The following is a 21,581-nucleotide window of genomic DNA, read 5'->3' as shown; positions in this document are numbered from 1 at the left end:
CAGGAAGTAACGATTTTTGTTCTCTTCAACTCACTGGATGGGAAATGGGTACTTTATTCACAAATGTTTAATGTAATATTCCATCTTTGTGCATAAGGTTTAATTCATAAATTTGATAGATAGAAACAAGCTAATGTGAGTGACTGTCAGATCACTGGATATTCTCATGTAAGATGACATTTTAAAGGTCTCTGAGCCTTTTGTTTACCCATTTATTTGGCTATTAGTTTTCACTTTGCAATTCACTGTAGAAGGTCACTTTAGGGATTAATATTGTTAAGGTAAATTCTACTATAGCTGCTTAATCAGATGATTTTCATTCTTGTTCAGACTTTCAGACTGCAGTATCACTGAAGAAGGTTATAAAGCTCTGTCTTCAGCTCTGAGATCAAACCCTTCACCACCTGATAGAGCTGGATCTCAATAGGAAATGATCCTGGACAATCAGGAGTGAAGCAGCTCAGTGATTTACTACAGGATCCCAAACTGTAAAACTGAAGACAGTGAGTGAGACATGATGAAATAATACAAAATAAATTAATACAGATGAATTATGTATAGAAATATTTCACTAATACAAACCTGCTGTATAAAAGTAAATTAAAGATAAACTAATTTGGATGTTTGTTCTTCATCAAGTTTATTTGGGAATTAAATTATATCCTATTTCATCTTCATATCTGCAGTTTTTTTGGGTCCTGTTGCAGATGAAGCCTGTCACGTATGTGACAGGAATTGTGGTAAAAAACCTGTTACTCCTGAGAGAGTTGAATCTGAGTGAAACGTGAACTAGGAGACACACGAGTGAATCAGATCACTGCTCTACGGCAGGATAAACACTGTAAAACTTCAACACACTGATGTGAGAAATTTTGAATGTGGTATTTATTGAACAAATAATCTCCTCCTTTATTGGGTTAAGTTGACATAGTCATAGTGATTCACTTGGTATCTGTTAACTAGTGAATTGTGTTTGTTTGTTTTTTTAAGTTGACCCATCATTGTTAGCCTGTGTAAGTGTGGTCTAACAGAGGGAAAGCTGTTCAGCTCTCGCTACAGTCCTGAGATCAAACCCCAGTCTGAAAGAGCTTGCCATGAGCAAAAATAATCTGCAGGATTCGGGAATGAAGAAACTCCAGAACGGATTGGAAAATTCAAACTGCACACTCGAGAAACTCAGGTGAGTTAAATGAATGAACATTTCATTTTAATAATAACTTTTGTTTGTTTGTTTGTTTAAAGTTAACCCTCTCAAGAGGACAGAGGCCCTGGCACAGTCAAAATTCAAACTGCACACTCCAGGTCTTGTATCAGTAGCAACAACTTGCAAGTCATACACACATTAATGTTCATACAGATAAAAAGAAAGGATTTTGTTTGTGTATGTGTATGTCTTTTTTTATTTGTGTCCATTCAATAAGAAAAAAAAAGACAGCATAATTTGAAACTGTACATGTCTAATTTCTCTCAATATTAAAACCTGATTTTCTTTAGAAATAGTGTACATACGTGTTACTCACCATTTTATTTAGTTTTTTCCTTTTTTATTAAAAATATTCACTAACTTGCTTACCATGCCATCAACTATCTGATATTCTGTTTCACAAATACATGTGAGTGAGTGTATTTTGTTGTTTAAAAACCTTTATAAATGATCTTGATCGTGATCCATAATGTGAGATGGGCGCTGCCATGTTTGTTCAAGCTGCAGTTCAGAGTCCTGTGAGTTGGATTTATAGCACGTAAATTTATCAATTTCTCCCTAAATACATGGAAGTAAGTGGCTGGTGAACTGGGAGAAGAACAGAGTGAACTTTATAGTTATTTACACAATGTGTATCTGATCTGTTATTGCTGCTGTTATAGACATCGGTGTGTGTTTTACGAACTATAAATGTGTTGTTTTGCTAGTAAATTTGTATTTAAATGTCTAAAACCCATAACAAACATTACGTGGTTGAAAACACTGCATAGTTGTGATTATATGACTATGGGCTGAACGCGTCCATCTCTGGCTCACCGCCAGCCTTAGCCGGAAAGCACATTTTAATCTGGCAGTTATGTGACACCACTACATTCTAAAACCCCATATGTGGGACCGTACCTCTCAAGAAGTAAATATGGAAAAAGTAATTGAAATTAAAACAAAAGTTACCAGGAATAGGACTGTAGTAAAATGATAAAAATAATCACCATAGAATTTTTTTTTCATACAATTATGAATTGTAAAATGCAATTTATTTCCATTTCAAAAATCTCAAATTTTTTTTGTTCAGTATCACTGAAGAAGGTTATAAAGCTCTGGCTTCAGCTCTAAAATCAAACTCACACCTGACAGAGCTGGATCTCACAGGAAATGATCCTGGACAATCAGGAGTGAAGGAGCTCATTGATTTACTACAGGATCAAAACTGTCAGCTGAAGACACTGAGGTGAGGACATGATGAAAATATACAAAATGAATGATATGCAGTTTGAATTATGAATAGAAATGTTATTTCAATAATATAGTTTTTTTGCATCAAAGTAAATTCAAGATAAACCATTTATCTCTGTTTCCCATCAGAATCAGATGCTATTTTTATTACACCAAGTTTAGTTGAATTGAATCCTGCTTCATCTTCTGTTTTTTTGGTTTTTGAGTCCTGCTGCAGATGAAGCCTGTCAGTATGTGACTGGAATTGTGGGTAAAAACCCGTTACTCCTGAGAGAACTGAATCTGAGTGAACATGAAACTAGGAGACACACGGACGAGTGAATCAGATCGCTGCTCTACTGCAGGATAAACACTTTCAACTCAACACATTGATGTGAGTTTTTATCATTAATATGACAACTTTTAATACTTGGTGAACTTGCTGCTGGATGTGTTTAATGTATCATTTACCAGAGAGTGCTGACTTTTAACTAATAACTAACTCTTGGTAAATACTTAGTTGAAACTGTAACTGTTTATTCTCTTAACAGTTTGAATAACAGCAGTGTCACACCAGAAGATTGTCGTGTTCTGACTGAAGCTTTAAATTCGAATCCTTCAAACCTGATAGAGCTGGATCTGAGTGGAAATAAACTTGGAAACTCAGGAAATGAGAAGATCTGTCATCTGTTGGAAAACACACAGTGCAAATTGGAGAAACTGAAGTGTGTTTTTTAATTTATACACTTTTTTACATGTTAATTTACATTTATCATGTTCATTTGAAAAAAAGAAAAAAGAAAACTGGAGGCTTTAATTTTTACATGTTAATTTACCTCAGTTTCACTTTGACTTAGGGTAATATTCTGCCCATAGAGTGTAAAAAACATGGACGTAGTGTCCGTGACATCACCTAATTACCCATAGACTGTAAAAAAGAAGCCAAAAGTATGCAGAGACGACCGTCGCCATCTTGGCAGCGCGTCACTCCGGGATAATCGAAAATGGGCAAAAAGGCAGGAGCTCATTGCTTAAACCATGCCCACCTATCTCAACGGTGGTGACAACAGCGGACACTCAAGTGGCCACAAACTTAATTATGCAGAACTTTAAGGCATAATATAATTTAAATGGATGAGTTATTAAAAATTCACCCCCCTCACAGTTGTCATGAAGGGCAAAATTAGCTATGTAGACCAAAATAATTTTTTGAACAAGGCTATAAACATGTTTTTTTTTTGCTGTAAAGTTGGGCATTTTAACATGGGGAGTCTATGGGATTGACTCCCTTTTGCAGCCAGCTTCTAGCTTTAAGTCACTTCTGTATTGGCCTCATGTTATGTATTGGGATGTTAGAGATTGAGTTGTGCGTGGTTACTCTTCTTGATTTTTGTTTTTATGTTCTTATGTGTTTTTTTGAAGAAGGTTGAGTTTTGATGAATAATGATAGTTTTCAATGTTGGGCAAATAGTTCATTTAGTTAAATGTTATAATTAAAGCATTGGTCAATGGGTGTATTTATGGAGTCTATGAGACAATTTTGCCAGTTTTAAAATACCATTAAATTAGCATACATTTTGTATTTCACAACTTGTTTTGTTTTCTGTTATGTTACATTTGTTGTGTAGTTTATTTTTTTATTTTATATTTTTTTTTTATTATTGAATTGAATTTTGTGTTCTTTATTTTATTTGGAGTAGAACATGCAATACTTAACAGCTTCTTTTATATAGTCTTTCTGAGACTGCAGTATCACTGAAGAAGGTTATAAAGCTCTGTCTTCAGCTCTGAGATCAAACCCTTCACACCTGATAGAGCTGGATCTCAGAGGAAATGATCCTGGACAATCAGGAGTGGAGCAGCTCAGTGATTTACTACAGGATGGATGCTGTAAATCGAAGTCCATCAGGTAAAGATCTCACTGGCGTTAAATTTGCCAGCTACCGGATTGTCAACATACTTTTTGATTGTATAAATATCAAATCAAATATAAAATATCAGCAACTGCACCAAAATTTTACATTTTGGGTTTGGGCCTCTGAATAAGGTGTTTTCCCCTCCTTTTCACAACAACAACAACAAATTTTGGTAATACCATGCTATCTTTAAACAATTCAAACTGAAAAACACTTTAATTGAACTATAAACAATTATTCAGTGTTCTGTGAACATTAGGTTATAGTTATAGTACTAAAACCTAGAATGAATGATTTAGAAACCAATTCCAAACTCTAGGAACAACAAAAAAAAAAAAAAAGAGAAACACAAAAGGGGGTGTTTTTTGATTTTTTAATATGATGATAATCTGCCAAGTCTGTGTTTTTCTCACAATTTCTTTAAAAATTCCAACGCAAAGTACTTACTGTCCTAATGCAAATATCTGTGATTGCTGATATTGTATTGTATTAACCCAAATCTTCTCATGTTTTATGACCTACAGTAGGTGGCCAACCAAAATGGCTAATACCGCAGCGTGTACCGCTGCCGCAGGGCCACGGCATTAACTGCAAGTCAGTCGCATGTTAAAGTTGTTCACGAAACTACCGCCAGGTGGCGCAAAGATTTTGTTTTGTAAACGGAAATCAAATAAAATAAAACAAAAATAACCTAATATAACATTATAACATCCTTAAAAATCATTTAAAATTTTTTATTAAAATACATTTTTAGAAAGTTAATTTCCAAAGGTGAGCATAGTGGTGAGGTATGTAGTATAGTGTATAGAATAATGTATTTTAAAAGTATTTTATTAATGGGTTTTTTGTTTATTTTATGGTTATTAAACATTCATTATGAAGCCATTAAAACTACACAGTTTCCTTATGTTGTCTTAAGGGGCTGTCATTTCGATCTACACAATAAGTTGTGAGAAATCAAGAATAATAGGCTAAACCTGTGACATGAAAAACTAAAAATCATACAAAAAATGGGCTATTAACTTGGAATATATATATTACATTTAAGGATGTGTGCATTATGCCATAAAAGATAAAACAATTGAAAAGGTGGCTTATTGTTGCGTGTTATAGGCTAGGCCTAGTTCTAACATATATTTTGGCACTATAGTCACATTAATGTCACAAATTATGAAAGGCTTGAAACTTAAATTTAATAATACGCTTATTTATTTTAGCAGGTCACACATATTTATTCGTTATCTGGCCTTTTTTAACACATTTTATTCCCATATACAGAGCCAGTAACATGCAGAAAATTATGTCCACTATCACTTTTCATCATTCCTTTGTATTAATTAAAACGTGTTTAAATAATAATAAATAATACGGTTTCGTATACAGAATTTGGCCGTGTGGGAGATTGGGGGAATCCATAAAATGTAAAAATAATAATAATAATAATAATAATAATAATAATAATAATAAATAAATGAATTCGACAGCACAATATAACTTAAGAATTTTGTCATTCAATTAGAAAACAACCCCTGATTCAAAACATTCATTTCCAAACAGAAATCAGGTAGAGCCCTGTGTGGGCCTCAAGCCTAAACCCTATAGCAGAACTTGGCCGTGGGCTTAAGATTATCATCGTATCCTGTGCAAGTGGAGCTTGTGCCTGTGTTTTTTTTCTTTCTTGCCATTAAAATAGTTCAGTTTTGTTTTTAATTGAAAAGTTATATTTCTTATTGTTTCATTATTAATTAATTTAGAAAAATGTTTGGAACTTTGTTTTGTTTTTTTACATTTTGATCAAGTTTGATCAATTTATAGCCTTGTCAAATCAACACAACTTGCTTACAATAAAACCTGTAGATATAGAACACTTAAAGCATATTACAATGTTAGTTTAAACATTTAAAAGTGCACTGTTAGGTATATATCTAAGTGTTTGTGCAGAGAGTGTGGAAGTTAATGCAAGGAGGCACCAGTGCGATCCCTTCATTCTGTTCTTCATAACAGTGGAAACAATTTGAAGTATGCCGTCATTTTTGCTCATATGGATAAGAATAATATTTCATTCGGAACTGTAAATGGTGTACCCTTATTTTTGTGTACACTCACGTGAATATCAACAACAAAACTGTATTCTGCAGTTCGCTGTAGAGCGTGTCCATTTTACACTAAGCATCCAGTAGTGTGACTGAATTAAGTCCATTTGGAGGGGGTTGGGGTTTGTTCTGTATATCTTGTGGGGGTTAAAATAAAGGTGTGACTCTCTTTCTCTTTCAAATGGAGAGTGTCTGATCAGCATTTTAAGCTAGCATGGCAGGTTTAGGCAAAGTGTATATAGATATAGAGATATAGAATTACAACAAGATTATGCAATCTGAAATTGTCTTCTGCTTCCTGTAGGTTTCTGAAAAGTCCTGCTGCACAGGAAGCATGCGATTATCTTACTAAAGTTCTGGGTAAAAGTCCATTATTACTGAAAGAACTGGATCTGAGTGAAGATAAATTAGGAGATCTGGATGAAGAGAAATTTTGCGCCCTTTTGATGGACTCTCATAGCAAAATGGAGAAAATGAAGTGAGTGAACATGATTTTATAGACAAGATTATTCATATTCATGCACAATGCTAATTCAAAGTACAAAAAGTGTAATTATTTGTAAAAGGTGTATATAAATTAAAAAAATTATTTAAAATGAAATAAGAGAAAAACATAGAAATAAAATAATACAGTGCAATCAGTAAATGCAGCACAATGCTCAGTAAATATAGTTATAATCTGGATTTGAATGCAAAATGGAGAAAATGAAGTGAGTGAACATGATTTAAAATGGAGAAAATGAAGTGAGTGAACATGATTTTGTCTACTGACTTTTTCTGGTAAATTTAAAACATACTGTATAATCTTAATTTATTGTGTTTTATTTATTTATTTATTTTATTATATATATATATATATATATATATATATATATATATATATATATATATATATTATAGTATATATATATATAAATAAGGGTCATAATCCTGAAAGCGTTGTGTTCTTAGGCTGTGGCTGTCTAATGGTCTTTTTGGGAAGGAAGGTGTTTGAAACAGTCCATTCTGCTGGTGATGAAATTAAACATTTTTATCAAATCCTAATGGGATATAAAATCATCTATTTCTTGCTATATGTTTGAGATGATAGTATTCTGATTTAGTTATTACTTTGACATGACTACTGAAATCCACAATCTCACCTATATTCCTGACTTGATTTTTTTTTTTTTTTTTTTTTGGATCCCTAGAGTTTTGGGTTTACCTTGAAAATTTTTTTCTTTTTTTTTTTTTTTTTTTTTTTTTTGTTTATTTAAAGAAAGATTTGGCACATCCAACTGTTACTTTCATCAATAAACTGGCTCAGGGATTCAGTGGAACTGTATTTTTTTGGCATATTGCTTAGCTGTGATGAGAAGTTTGGTTTCTTTTATTATTTTCACTATTAAAACCATATAGAAATTGAACAGGAACAGTGGGAGAACTGTGTCTTCTGGGACTTCCCATTTCATGGCTGTCCATTCAGACTTATGGTCACCAATGTTCACGTAGTAACCTCTCTTCTAAGTTTGATCTGGACTTTATGAAGACTGTTGCTTAAAGCCCTGCATAGTTACATTTTATAAGTTAAATAAATAGTATATCATATAATATGTTATACATTTTTAATTCATTCTAAATATATTTAATGTAATGTAAAAAAAAGGTGTGCTAAATATTGTATGTGCTGAATAAGATAAATAAAAATGCTGTTTTTGTGTTTAGGCTGAATAATTGTGAGCTGACAGAGAAAAGCTGTTTAGTTCTAGCTACTGTTCTCTCCTCCAAAACCATCCTGAAAGAGCTGAACCTGAACAACAGCCGTCTGCTGGCTGACTCAGGAGTCAAAGAGATCTGTGAGGGACTGAAGAATCCTGTGTGTGAGCTGGAGATACTGAAGTGAGTACATTTCACCATCAGCTACATCAACACCAAAGCAATCACACCAAAATAAAAAAATTTTTTTTTTACAAATTTGAATCTGCCCTGTATATATTATATAGTAGTGCTGTCAAATGAGTAATGGCTATTAATCACAGGTTTTGTTTACAGAATATATGTGTGTGTGCTGTGTATATTTATTATGTGTATATAAAGACATATATATACCATGTATATTTTGAAAATATTTACATGTATTTATATGTATATATTTCTATTCATTTAATTTATATTATATATAAATATATTTCATATATAAAATAACATATTTTCTTATATATATATGTATATTTCTATTCATTTAATTTATATTATATATAAATATATATATACACCGATAACGGCCCACCACTATATATATACATGTGTGTGTGTGTGTGTGTGTGTGTGTGTGTTTATATATACATAATAAATATACACAGTACACACATATTCTGTAAACAAAAACTTTTATTTTGGATCCAGGTAATCATGATTAATTGTTTGACAGCACTAATATATATTTATTTGTTTTTATTCAACTTTGAATCGAAAGTTTGCTAAGGTGTTTGTGTACCTTTTTTTTTTTTATTTTTTTGATATTTATTTAAAGATTTACAATTGTAGAATTATATAGGTTATGAATCTAACATCTGACGTGTTTGTGGTTGGAGGGGAAAATACATTAATGATCAAATTTCAGTGGTAATCTGCTGATTTCTCTGATGCTGCTTCACTCTCAACACCTCTGCTTCCAACAAAAATGGTACAGTTATGTATCCATATTATTGATTTTTTATTATTATTTTCAGGCTCAGTACATGTGATCTAACAGTGAAAAGCTGTTCAGCTCTAAGCTCAGTTCTCAGTTCAGACTCCAGCAGTCTGAAAGATCTTGACCTGAGCAATAATAATCTACAGGATTCAGGAGTGAGGCTACTCTCCGATGGACTGAAAGACAACTGTAAACTGGAGAAACTCAGGTGAGTTGATGTCTAACATTAAATGTCTCTTTTTGTTTGCTTCCATTTGCAGCTTTTTCAACTAATTTATTAATTAATTCTTGAAACAAATTCTAGAATATTTTCATTGATTTATATTGTTCAGGATATTTATAGAATAACTGATTAACCTGAATGTTACATTTTCATTCCTGTTCTAGACTCTCAAACTGCAGTATCACTGAAGAAGGTTATAAAGCTCTGGCTTCAGCTCTGAGATTAAACCCTTCACACCTGATAGAGCTGGATCTCACAGGAAATGATCCTGGACAATCAGGAGTGAAGCTGCTCAGTGATTTACTACAGGATCCAAACTGTCAACTGAAGACACTGAGGTGAGATGTGATGAAACAATACAAAATGAATGATAGGCAGGATTATTTTTGATAGAAAAAATATTACCAGTACAGTAATCTGTTGTCATTGTTAATGGTGATTTGTATTATAAGTTTTAATATAGGTTTTAAGCAGTAATTTCTAGATTTTTCATTATACCAAGTTTAGTAGAGAACTGAATTGCATTCTGCTAAATCTTCCCTTCTGCAGGTTTTTGGGTCCTGCTGCAGATGAAGCCTGTCAGTTTGTGACTGGAATTGTGGGTAAAAACCCGTTACTCCTGAGAGAGCTGAAACTGAGTAAACGTGAACTAGGAGACACACGAGTGAATCAGATCTCTGCTCTACTGCAGGATAAACACTGTAAACTCAACACACTGACGTGAGTATAGTACATGGTTTAATATTTATGAAGGATAGTTATTTTGGGACAGAGAGAAGCCGCTGCGTGTGGCCGCGCCGCCATCGCCATACAGTATGTAAAATACTGTATCTGTTTATAAAAGAAGGTTTTGAGATCAACTGAAGAACAATTCCTATCTTTGTTATTTTCTCTTGCAGGCTGAATAATAACTGTATTACTGCAGAAGGTTGTGCAGCTCTGACTTCAGCGTTTAATTCAAACCCTTCAAACCTGACAGAGCTGGATCTGAGTGGAAATAAACTAGGAAACTCAGGAATTGAGAAAATCTGTGCTCTGTTTGAAAATGCACAATGTAGATTAGAGAAACTGAAGTGTGTATTTTCATTTATTTACATGTCTGTGTGAATATACATTTATTAATGTGTAATGTTTTCTGTATCTTTGTGGTTTTGTTTGATTCACTAAAATGTAATATTAACAAAAAGGGAAAAAAAAGCAAGGTGACACGAGAGAAGCTTGAGCAGAACTGAGAACAACAACTATACATGGACACCACCAGACAGTGAACACAGAAAACTCAAAGGATTAAATACACAGAGGGGATTAGACTAACAAGAGACAAGTTCTCAAAACCACAAAGATACAGAATACATTACAAGATGTCTATTTGGTTAAGTCAAATGTTAATATAGAAGGCTATAAAGACTAAAATATCATTTTAATTTCAGTTTTAAACTTTTCTTTAACTACTTAGAAAATGAAATTTTAAACGAAATATTTAGAAATTTATGTTAAGCAGGTGATATCATTAAATAAATCTATTTTATATATAGACTTTCAGACTGCAGTATCACTGAAACAGGTTATAAAGCTCTGGCATCAGCTCTGAGATCAAACCCTTCACACCTGATAGAGCTGGATCTCACAGGAAATGATCCTGGACAATCAGGAGTGAAGCAGCTCAGTGATTTACTACAGGATGGATGCTGTAAATTAAAGACCATCAGGTGATAATTTTGAAATTACAGAATTTACTGAATTTCAATTTAAGGAAATTCAATTCCATCACACAACTGATTTTTTTTTTTTTTTTTTTTTTTTGCCAGTATGTATTTTCTCAGTAGAACTGAAGACAGTTATAAATATGAGGTTAATACAAAAATGAACTCATTAGGAGGATGAGAGCTACAAATGACATTAAATTAAAGCATGACTAATCAAAGTTCTTCTACTTGTAGGTTTTTGAAAAGTCCTGCTGCACAGGAAGCATGTGAGTATCTCACTGAAGCTCTGGGTAAAAGTCCATTACTTCTGACAGAACTGGATCTGAGTGAAGATAAATTAGGAGATCTGGGTTGGGAGAAGCTATCTGCTCTTTTGATGGACTCTCATAGTAAACTGGAGAAAATGAAGTGAGTCAAGATCATCTATACATTATGACATCTCTGTTTAGTCATTATAAAGGATATTTGGAGCAGATATGAAAGACCCGCTGATCTGATGTGTAAATAAAAATGCTGTTTTTTGTGTTCAGGCTGAATAATTGTGAGCTGACAGAGCAAAGCTGTTCAGTTCTATCTACTGTTCTCTCCTCCAAAACCATCCTGAAAGAGATGAACCTGAACAACAGTCGTCTGCTGGACTCAGGAGTCAAAGAGATCTGTGAGGGACTGAAGAATCCTGTGTGTGAGCTGAAGATACTCAAGTGAGAACATTTCACCATCAGATACACTCAACAAGGAGTCAAAGAGATCTGTGAGGGACTGAAGAATCCTGTGTGTGAGCTGAAGATAAACCTATTATGCAAAATTCACTTTAAAATTGTTTTTGAACATAATTTTGTGTCTGCAGTGTGTGTTCAAAAACCACCCTATTGGGGTCCATCCCCACTCCATTTGTTATTTCCCCATAAGTCAGAAACGTCCCAAAATAAAGTCGTTGTGGGATGTACTTCAAAGTGACGTAACTTTGGAACAGTCCCATGACTGGTAACGATCTCTGCCTTATTAACTTAGCTCCTCCCTACAGTGACCTGTACACGGTACGCCACTAAAGTAAGAAATGTATTTTTCTAGAGCAGATTTAATCTAGTACATGGGATTTCTTTCCCAGCTGTTTACGTTCACAGACATAACTGACTGTTTGTGTTTTTAACATAACTTTGTGTTTATTTGACAGTTTATTTGCAATAAGACGCAAAAAAGAAGTTTATTACCCAAGCGATGTGCTGACAGTAAGCTTTCTGTGCATTCCCTTTAGATGTGTGCAATTAGAACACCATATATCAGAAGTTTAAACTGATATTGCTTTAAAATGCATGCAAATAATAAATTGCAATGAACTGCATTATCATGTGAGCTTGAACCAGATAGACCTGAAAATCAAAAGCAAACAGATGTTTTGGCAGAGTATTAGAGGGACGAGCTGTAAACGTATAACCCTCTTTTGGAAAAGTGGATGGGGAGCAGCAGCTCATTTGTATGAAAAAATACATCTTTCTCTTAAAAAATTTTAATTTTCAGTATGGAATAATAAATGATCTATGCGCTATTTTGAGCTGAAACTTTTTTTCTAACAATTCCTAACACACTAATTAAATGCTAAAATAAAAAGGAATGTTTTTAAACTTTCTTTTAAAAATATTGAGAGAACTAGCTTCCCTGATCAGAATCTAAAAGAACACCAAGACTTGTAAACTCCTGAAGAACTTAAGGAGTTAATTTAACCAAGTTCTTAAATAGCATTTCACTAGTTTTATAGCCAACTAAAAAAACTTAAGTTTATCCTCATATAACTTAAGAAAGTTACTACTCATCCAATTATTTACTAGGGGTGGGAGAAAAACTTGATGGATCGATGCATCATGATTCTCTCTCCAACGATTCTGGATCGATTCTGACTGGATCGACTTGCAAGGTTTCACTCCCTTTCAACATAAGTCTTTGTTTCTGATTCTTCTACAGTCTCTGTCACCATCTAATGGTATAACAATGTAACAAAAATCACCAATACTAACACACAGACTATTTCTTAAAATGAAATACTATTATTAAATGCTACAATTATTTATATAAAATATTATTTATTGAACAATAATCCTTAATAAACAACAATAGCCATTACAAAAGTTGCCAAGCAATTCTATCAAAAGTACAAAGGCAGCGCTCTGATATACAGCATTTACATTATATAAAAATATAAAGTTACAAACTTTGCCCTTGGTAAAAAAAAAAACAACTATTTGCTATGGAAAAATATAGTTACTAGTACTGTTTTTAGGCATAGGCAAGCTAGGCGGTCACCTAGGACGCCACCAGCAGTAGGGGGTGCCAATGAGCGCACGTACTGGCTGTAAATTTTTTTTGGGTTGTTTTTGGTGAGTGGCACGGCCAACCGTTATGATTGCCGCCCCCACTGGATCACCCAACATCATGGTCTACAGTACTGTCATTCTGACGATGCCTGTATGCCATTGGCTCAGAGTGCTGTCAGTTGCTGCCTGATTGTTGCATGCAAAATTTGCATTTGGGGCGCTCAACAACATCATTCGATCAGTGGGTTCTGTTAGTGCGTTGTCAAGGTAAGGCTTTTTTTTTTTGCCATGCAATAAAGCCAAGCTCAAAGGCCAATTTAAAAATTGGTACAATTAAAAGTGCACAAAATCAGTAGGCAGTCAAGAAATCAGGTTGTGAAATCGGTCCAAAATGTGTGCATTTTTGTGCCAATGCATTGTTAAAGGTTCAAAGTGTTGTGTAATATCCCCAACAAACTTTTAACAGCCAATTAAAAAAAATTGGTGTAATAAAAATTTGCTAATTCACAAGATCAATACATCCTTTATTAAACTGCTTTGACGAATTGTAAGGCATCCTTATGAAAGTGTCAAAATGTTGAATCAATAAATTTACTTCCAACAACGCTTAATGGGAGCAGCATCATACACATAGAGGGCAGAGTGTCTCGTTATTTAAAGATGAATTTCACACATCAATGAGTAACAAAGGAACAAGTAGCTGCATTCTGATTACTTTTATGCCACTGATCAGGCTTTTATATGTAGTTTGGGGTAACAAAATGTTTTATAGGTTTGACTGAAATAATGTAATAACTGACAAAACAATTGAACAAAAAACAAATAAAGACAAAAAGTAGCCATTGATAATATCTAAACATGTATCCAAATCCAAATGTAATAAAATTAATTTATGTGTGATGACAATTTCTTAGAAATTAGGGATTGTTGCATAGAGCTATACAGGCATCCAGTGGCTACAATGGTATTACAGATAATAAATTATGCAAAATGTTTATCCTAACATTCAATTTGCAAATAATGCATTCAGATTTGTGTAATCTCCACAAATTAGTGTCGTTACAATGACAACCAAATTGAATGTGACAAGAAACTGATGTCTGAAAAGAAATTATATGCGAATATAATTTGGAAATGTGTCAAAAAAAAAAAAAAAACTATACATGTGTGTCAGTGTGTCAAGGTTGTTATTTAAGATTTGCGTGTTTACATAATCGTTTTTATTTAAGATTTGCAATTTTATCAATTTTATGTTATTTTGTACGTAATGGTTTTTTTTATTGTTTGGGATTTGGAGTGGGATGTGGAATTGTTTTTTAACGGCCCTGGATGGTCTATAATAATAATAATAATAATAATAATAATAATAATAAGTTAATGAGACCAAAGATTGCCTGTAATATATACACAAAATAAATCTTGGAGCTTTAAAATTGACACATTTACAGCCTTCTTTCAATAAACACAAAAGAGCAAACTTAACTAAAATTCTAAAAGACTGAAAAACTATAACTAAGTGTTTATTTGTAAATACAATACTAATATTTAGTACAAATACAATACTAATGCTTTTTGTTCCCCCTAAAATTTGGGTTTTGATTAGAACCAGCTCAAAAAAATTAAAAATAAATAAATAAATAATAATAATAATAATTATTATTATTATTATATATATATTTATATATATTTTTAGTAATTATATATATATTATATATATATTTATATATATATCGTAACAAACCATACATCAATGGAAAGCTTATTTATTCCACTTTCAGATGATATATAAATCTCAATAAAAAAAAATAAAATAAAAAATTTGACCATTATGACGGGTTTTGTTTGGTCCATGGTCACATTTATTCAGCTTTAGTGTGATTTAGTCATATTTTGCAGTTTGTGCAGTATTGTAATAACTTGAACCACACTGTCAATTTTAATTAATGTTTTCTTTTTTTGTAGACTTTCAGACTGCAGTGTCACTGAAGAAGGTTATAAAGCTCTGGCTTCAGCTCTGAGATCAAACCCTTCACACCTGATAGAGCTGGATCTCACAGGAAATGATCCTGGACAATCAGGAGTGAAGCAGCTCAGTGATTTACTACAGGATCCAAACTATTCACTGAAGACACTGAGGTGATTGTTATTAAAACAATAGTCTTTAAAAAAAATGTATCAAGGAAAATTAAACTGTCAAAAAGACATTTTGTAAAAGCTTTTTCACAAGCTTGTGAAAATAAATCACTGTATGGTAGATAATATTAATGTACTTCTACTGTGTTCCAGGTTGTTACAAAGTCCTGATGGAGAAGAAGCCTGTAAATATCTGACTGAAGTTCTTCACATTAAAAACCCGTTACTCCTGAGAGAGCTGAATCTGAGTGAACGTGAACTAGAAGACACACGAGTGAATCAGATCGCTGCTCTACTGCGGGATACACACTGTAAACTCAATAAACTTATGTGAGTATTCTGTTCATTTATTATTGTAGATATACAGTTTGTTATAGAAATCAGATGATCAAAACACAGTAAATGAATGAACAGCGCTCTCTTCCACCCTCAATACCCATGGCTTAAGTTCTCTTGAGCAAGGCACTGAACCCCCAGTTGCTCCCCAGGCGCTGGATCTATAGCTGTCCACTGCTCCAGTTGTGTGTTCACGGTGTGTTCACTTCTCACTGCTGTGTGTGTGCACTTGGATGTGGGCACTATGGGTTACCTTACTTGGCAAATGTCACAACTTTCACTTTCACTTTCATAACCTTTAGTATTTTTTTTTTTATTATTATTCTCAAATGTTTTATGAACTAATGTCAAGTATGTGTTTTAAGGTTTTATCTTACAGTTTTATTAAGAATTATTTTTACTCTCAAAGTTTAAACTTGATTTTCTTAAAAATAGTGTGCGTACATTTTACTCATACACCATTGTAGCACAGTTTGTGCTGAATGTACTGTGATGAGACTTTTTCCATTAACCCTTTCACACAAGTTTAAAATATTCTAGCTGACCCCCCAGCATGAGATTGACAGTTAATTTAGAACACATCACCTTATTGTTTCCACGGCGAAGCATCGTTTGTCACGTGTAGTGCTGTATGACAGATTTTCAGATCAGTTCTATTTCATTTTTCCTTTTTTATTCAAAATATTCACTTGTTAACTATGCCAATTATCTGATATTCTGATTCTCAAGTATGTGTTTTGTCATTTACAAACCTTTATAATGATCTTGTTAGTTGATTTACAATGCATGATGGGCGCTGCTATATTAGTTTGCATTGCAATTCAGAGAATCGTATCTGTCAGATTTACAACACATAAATTCATCCATTTCTCCCAAAATACATGAAAGAATGTTGGCTGGTGAAAAATAGAAGGAACTTTATAGATACCTATACAATGTGTGTCCGATATGAAAAAACAACGTCATCAAATTTTAATTAAAAAAGGATTGTTATTGCCACTTCCATAGACATCAGTGTGTATTTTACAAACTTACATAAATGTATTGTTTTGCTAGCACTTATGTGTATTTAAATGTCTGAAGCCTAAAATAAATATTGTGTGGCTGAAAACGCTGCATGGTTGAGATATATGACAAGCGCTGAAAATAAATATTTATGGCTGTATATTAATAAAGGTCAAATCTCTTTACTGTAGACTTTCAGACTGCAGTATCACTGAAGAAGGTTATAAAGCTCTGGCTTCAGCTCTGAGATTAAACCCTTCACACCTGATAGAGCTGGATCTCACAGGAAATGATCCTGGACCATCAGGAGTGAAGCAGCTCTATGATTTACTACAGGATCCAAACTATAATCTAAAACTGAAGTGAGACGTGATGAGATAGTACAAAAATAAATTATATGCAGTTGAATTATTAATAAAATATTATTTCACAAGTAAAGTCTGCTGCTCAAGATACAATTTCTTCACAAAGTTTAGTTGAACTGAATCCTGTTTCATCCTCTCTTCTGCAGTTTTTTGGGTCCTGATGCAGATGAAGCCTGTCAGTATGTGACAGGAATTGTGGGTAAAAACCCGCTACTCCTGAGAGAACTGAATCTGAGTGAACGTGAACTAGGAAACACACGAGTGAATCAGATCTCTGCTCTACTGCAGGATACACACTGTAAACTCAACACACTGATGTGAGTATTTTACATTTTCTGAATGCTGTCATTGCTGTTCTTTAAAGTGTTTGCAGAATAAGAACCATAATATAGATTTATCCTTTTGTTATTAGCTTTGTATTAGTATCGTGGCTGAAATCAACTGAAGATTGTTTCCTGTACTTGTTTTCTTTCTCTGCAGGCTGAAGAATAACAGTATTACAGAAGAAGGTTGTGCTGCTCTGACTTTATAGCGTTTAATTCAAATCCTTCAAACCTGATAGAGCTGGATCTGAGTGGAAATAAACTAGGAAACCCAGGAATTAAAAAGATCTGTCATCTGGTAGAAAACAAACAATGCAGATTAGAAAAACTGAAGTGCGTATTGATATTAATCCAAATTACTATATGTTAAAATATAATAATGTTCAATTTATTATTTTCATATAGTTTCACTTAGACTGGGTTTAATGTTCTGCACAACATCAGCTTTTGTGTTTGACTCAAGAATTACGTTTTAAACACAACATGGGATGAATGAATAATGACAAAATTTACTTTTTGGTAAATTATTAATTTGTCATGTTTTGATTATCAAGGATTTGGTTAATGCATATATTTACAGATTCTTTGGAAAATCACACTAGATAATCATACATTTTTGATAGTTATAAGTTATTTATAAAGCGCAGTATCTTTATGATAAGCTGTATCTCAACAAAGAAAACCATTATTTTCTGTTCTAGACTTTCAGACTGCAGTATCACTGAAGAAGGTTATAAAGCTCTGGCTTCAGCTCTGAGATCAAACCCTTCACACCTGATAGAGCTGGATCTCACAGGAAATGATCCTGGTGAATCAGGAGTGAAGGAGCTCAATGATTTACTACAGGATCCAAACTATCAGCTGAAGACACTGAGGTGAGATGTGATGAAATAATACAAAATACATTATTTGGCAAGTTAATTATTTGTAGACATTTTATTTCTGTAATAAAGTAACAGACAGTTTAATTAAAGACTGTTCTCTGAGCTCTTATCACTTTAAACAGACTGAAAAGCTCTTTTTGCACTCCACTCATTATATCTGCACTGTTATGTTTATTTCACTGGTTTGTACTCTATCTGCCATGTGCCTTACGCCACTTTATCTATTTCTTTTTTACAATGTCCTTATTTGTATAGTTTGTATTTATATATATTTAGACAGTATTTTATCTGTTTTTTTTACGGTCTACTGTTAGTATTTAGAGTTAACTGTATGCACCAAGGATCTGAGAGTAACGCAATTTCTATTCTCTGTATGTATGTGCTGTACATGTGAAAGAATTGACAATAAAGCAGACTTTAACTTTGACTTTTTAATGTGTTTCATAACAGTTTAACATAATTTAACACTGTTTACCATCTGAACCAGATGCTGTTTTTTCAAAACCTCACCAAGTTTAGTTGAATTGAATCCTGCTTCATCTTCTCTTCTGCAGGTTTTTGAGTCCTGCTGCAGATGAAGCCTGTCAGTATGTGACTGGAATTGTGGGTAAAAACCCGTTACTCCTGAGAGAACTGAATCTGAGTGAACATGAACTAGGAGACACACGAGTGAATCAGATCTCTGCTCTACTGCAGGATAAACACTGTAAACTCAACACACTGATGTAAGTATTTCACATGGTTCAATACTTTATAAAATACCCTTAAAGTATAATATTGTTTGATATTTCATTTTCAAGATCTCTGCTCTACTGCAGGATAAACAGAGGACTAAGATTAGTTAAACCATCATATAGATTTATTCTTCTTTAGTTATTAGTTTGTGTGCTGTGAATGAAATAATCTGAAGAATGTTTCCAGTCTTTTTGTTTTTGTTTTCCCTCTCACTCTCTCTTTTTCTCTGCAGACTGAAAAATAACAATATTACAGAAGAAGGTTGTGCTGCTCTGACTTCAGCATTTAATTCAAATCCTTCAAACCTGATAGAGCTGGATCTGAGTGGAAATAAACTAGAAAACTCAGGAATACAGAAAATCTGTCTTCTGTTCAAAAGCACAGAATGCAAATTGGAAAAACTAAAGTGTGTATTTTCATTAATGTACATAAATACATTTGAATTTATAGTGTTAATTTGATTAAATTACCAGAAAAAATGAAACCTGGAGACTATAATTTCAGTTACTGTACTTACCTTAGTTTCACTTTGACTTAGACTAATATTTTGTCGAATATCTCCTTTTGTGTTTTGAAAAAAAAAAAAAAAACAGACAAGGGTGAAGGAATAATAAAAAAAATTCTTTGTTGGAAAATAATTTGTTTAGTAAGATGTTAGCAATAAATCATTGGTCAATGTATGCATTTGCCAATTTTTAATGCTATTATATTAGCATACACTTTTGCACGCTCTATGGCAATAATTTGTCTAACTTGTTCATTTCTCTAACTATTATTTATCATCACAATATTGTTTTTGAACTTTAAGTGTTCTTTATTTTGTTTATTTAGCACAGAACATTCAATACCTAACAGCTTCTTTCATATACAGACTCTCAGACTGCAGTATCACTGAAGAAGGTTATAAAGCTCTGGCTTCAGCTCTGAGATCAAACCCTTCACACCTGATAGAGCTGGATCTCACAGGAAATGATCCTGGACAATCAGGAGTGAAGCAGCTCAGTGATGTACTACAGGATCCAAACTGTCAACTCAAGACCATCAGGTGATTAAAACCTTCAAATACTTATTAAAATTGTAAATTTCAAATAACCTTTTCTGGAACCATGCTGCAACAACAATCAGTTGACAAGCTGTATCTTGTGTTGATCCAGTGTTTAATTAATTACATCATATGCCATATGGACGATTATAACTGTCAGAAACATGTATTTCTTTGCATTAGCAAGTAAAGTAAAAGCCCTTTTAGTATAATTTTTAAAATGCCCCCATTCAAGTTGTGGGATCTTTGCTGATTTTATAAGGTAAACATAACTTTCATATTAGTAATATTTCAAGATAAGCACTTACTGGGCTAAAGCAACAGAAGTTTGCTTGATTATTTACAAATCAGTTTTTCTTTTTATTTTTATTTTATTTTTTTTTTATGAAAATTATGTATCAAATATGAAACATCAGGCATTTGAGGGATGTTTATTTGTTTATCTCTGAAAACTCCTAAAGAGCCTTGATAATAAAATGTAAATATAATTTCACTAAGACACGGTCACGTCACGCTGTTGAGGAAGCACGCAGGAGGCATGAGTAAATGAGAACTGTCTTTAATCATGGAAACACAGGAGATCATCCACAATAGTGAAATAGGAGCTTGAGCCAACACATGTAGAGAACAAGTAGACCTGACAAACACAAACTGAAAACAGACTGGTGCTGTGTCCGAAACCGCTCCCTATCCACTATATAGTGCACTATATCGGGTGTCAGCCATTTTGTAGTGCTGTCCGTATTCTGAGTGAACGACTTCATTCCCTACATTCGTTCACTACTAAAAATTTCCACAATTCATTCTGATTTCGAGTGTACAGCCGATGTACACTCGCTGAAGCACTATTTCCCATAATCCAATGCGGAGTAGCATCACGCTGGAAGCGAGAGCGGGGGAGCGAGCGAGTTTGAATGAGAGATGACGTTTGCATCTTTATTATTTCTGTTTTAACGTTTTTTTTTTTCATACATTATTTATATTAAAAATATGTAGTATATTTTGAAATATATTTTTTTATTTATTTAATGATGTGTTTTCTTTGTTTATTTGCAAAAATGATGATAATTTGGTGGCTAATTTAAAAATGTTAAAACGTTATCACCTGTAGTTAGTGTATTCATTCCGATGTCAAATTTACGGTCGCCTGAGGGCGCTCTATGACCATTATCTTATCTGAGCTCAAAACACTGTTCCGGGAGAGTTTCAGGATACAAAAAAAAAAAAATTACATAAAATTATGAACGTGTTAATGTGTGTTTGTTTTTATTCTCAGTATTTTAATAATATGGTTATGAAGATAAAAGCATTACAAAACAAATAAATAATATACCATCAATGAAAACACAAAGCTGACGGGGAGGTATGTATAATTACAATAAAGTAATTTTGAGTGTTATTGGTATTAATAGTATATACAT

General features: G+C 33.1%; 1 pseudogene; it reads left to right on the top strand.

Moving 5' to 3' along the window:
- The first annotated feature begins 9,087 nt into the window (after positions 1-9,087).
- Positions 9,088-20,222, top strand: LOC109047497 (annotated as a pseudogene).
- Positions 20,223-21,581: the final 1,359 nt, after the last annotated feature.

The sequence above is a fragment of the Cyprinus carpio genome, unplaced genomic scaffold, assembly GCF_018340385.1.
Source record: "Cyprinus carpio isolate SPL01 unplaced genomic scaffold, ASM1834038v1 S000006554, whole genome shotgun sequence".
Taxonomy (NCBI): domain Eukaryota; kingdom Metazoa; phylum Chordata; class Actinopteri; order Cypriniformes; family Cyprinidae; genus Cyprinus; species Cyprinus carpio.
This window is presented reverse-complemented; position numbering and strand designations above follow the sequence as displayed.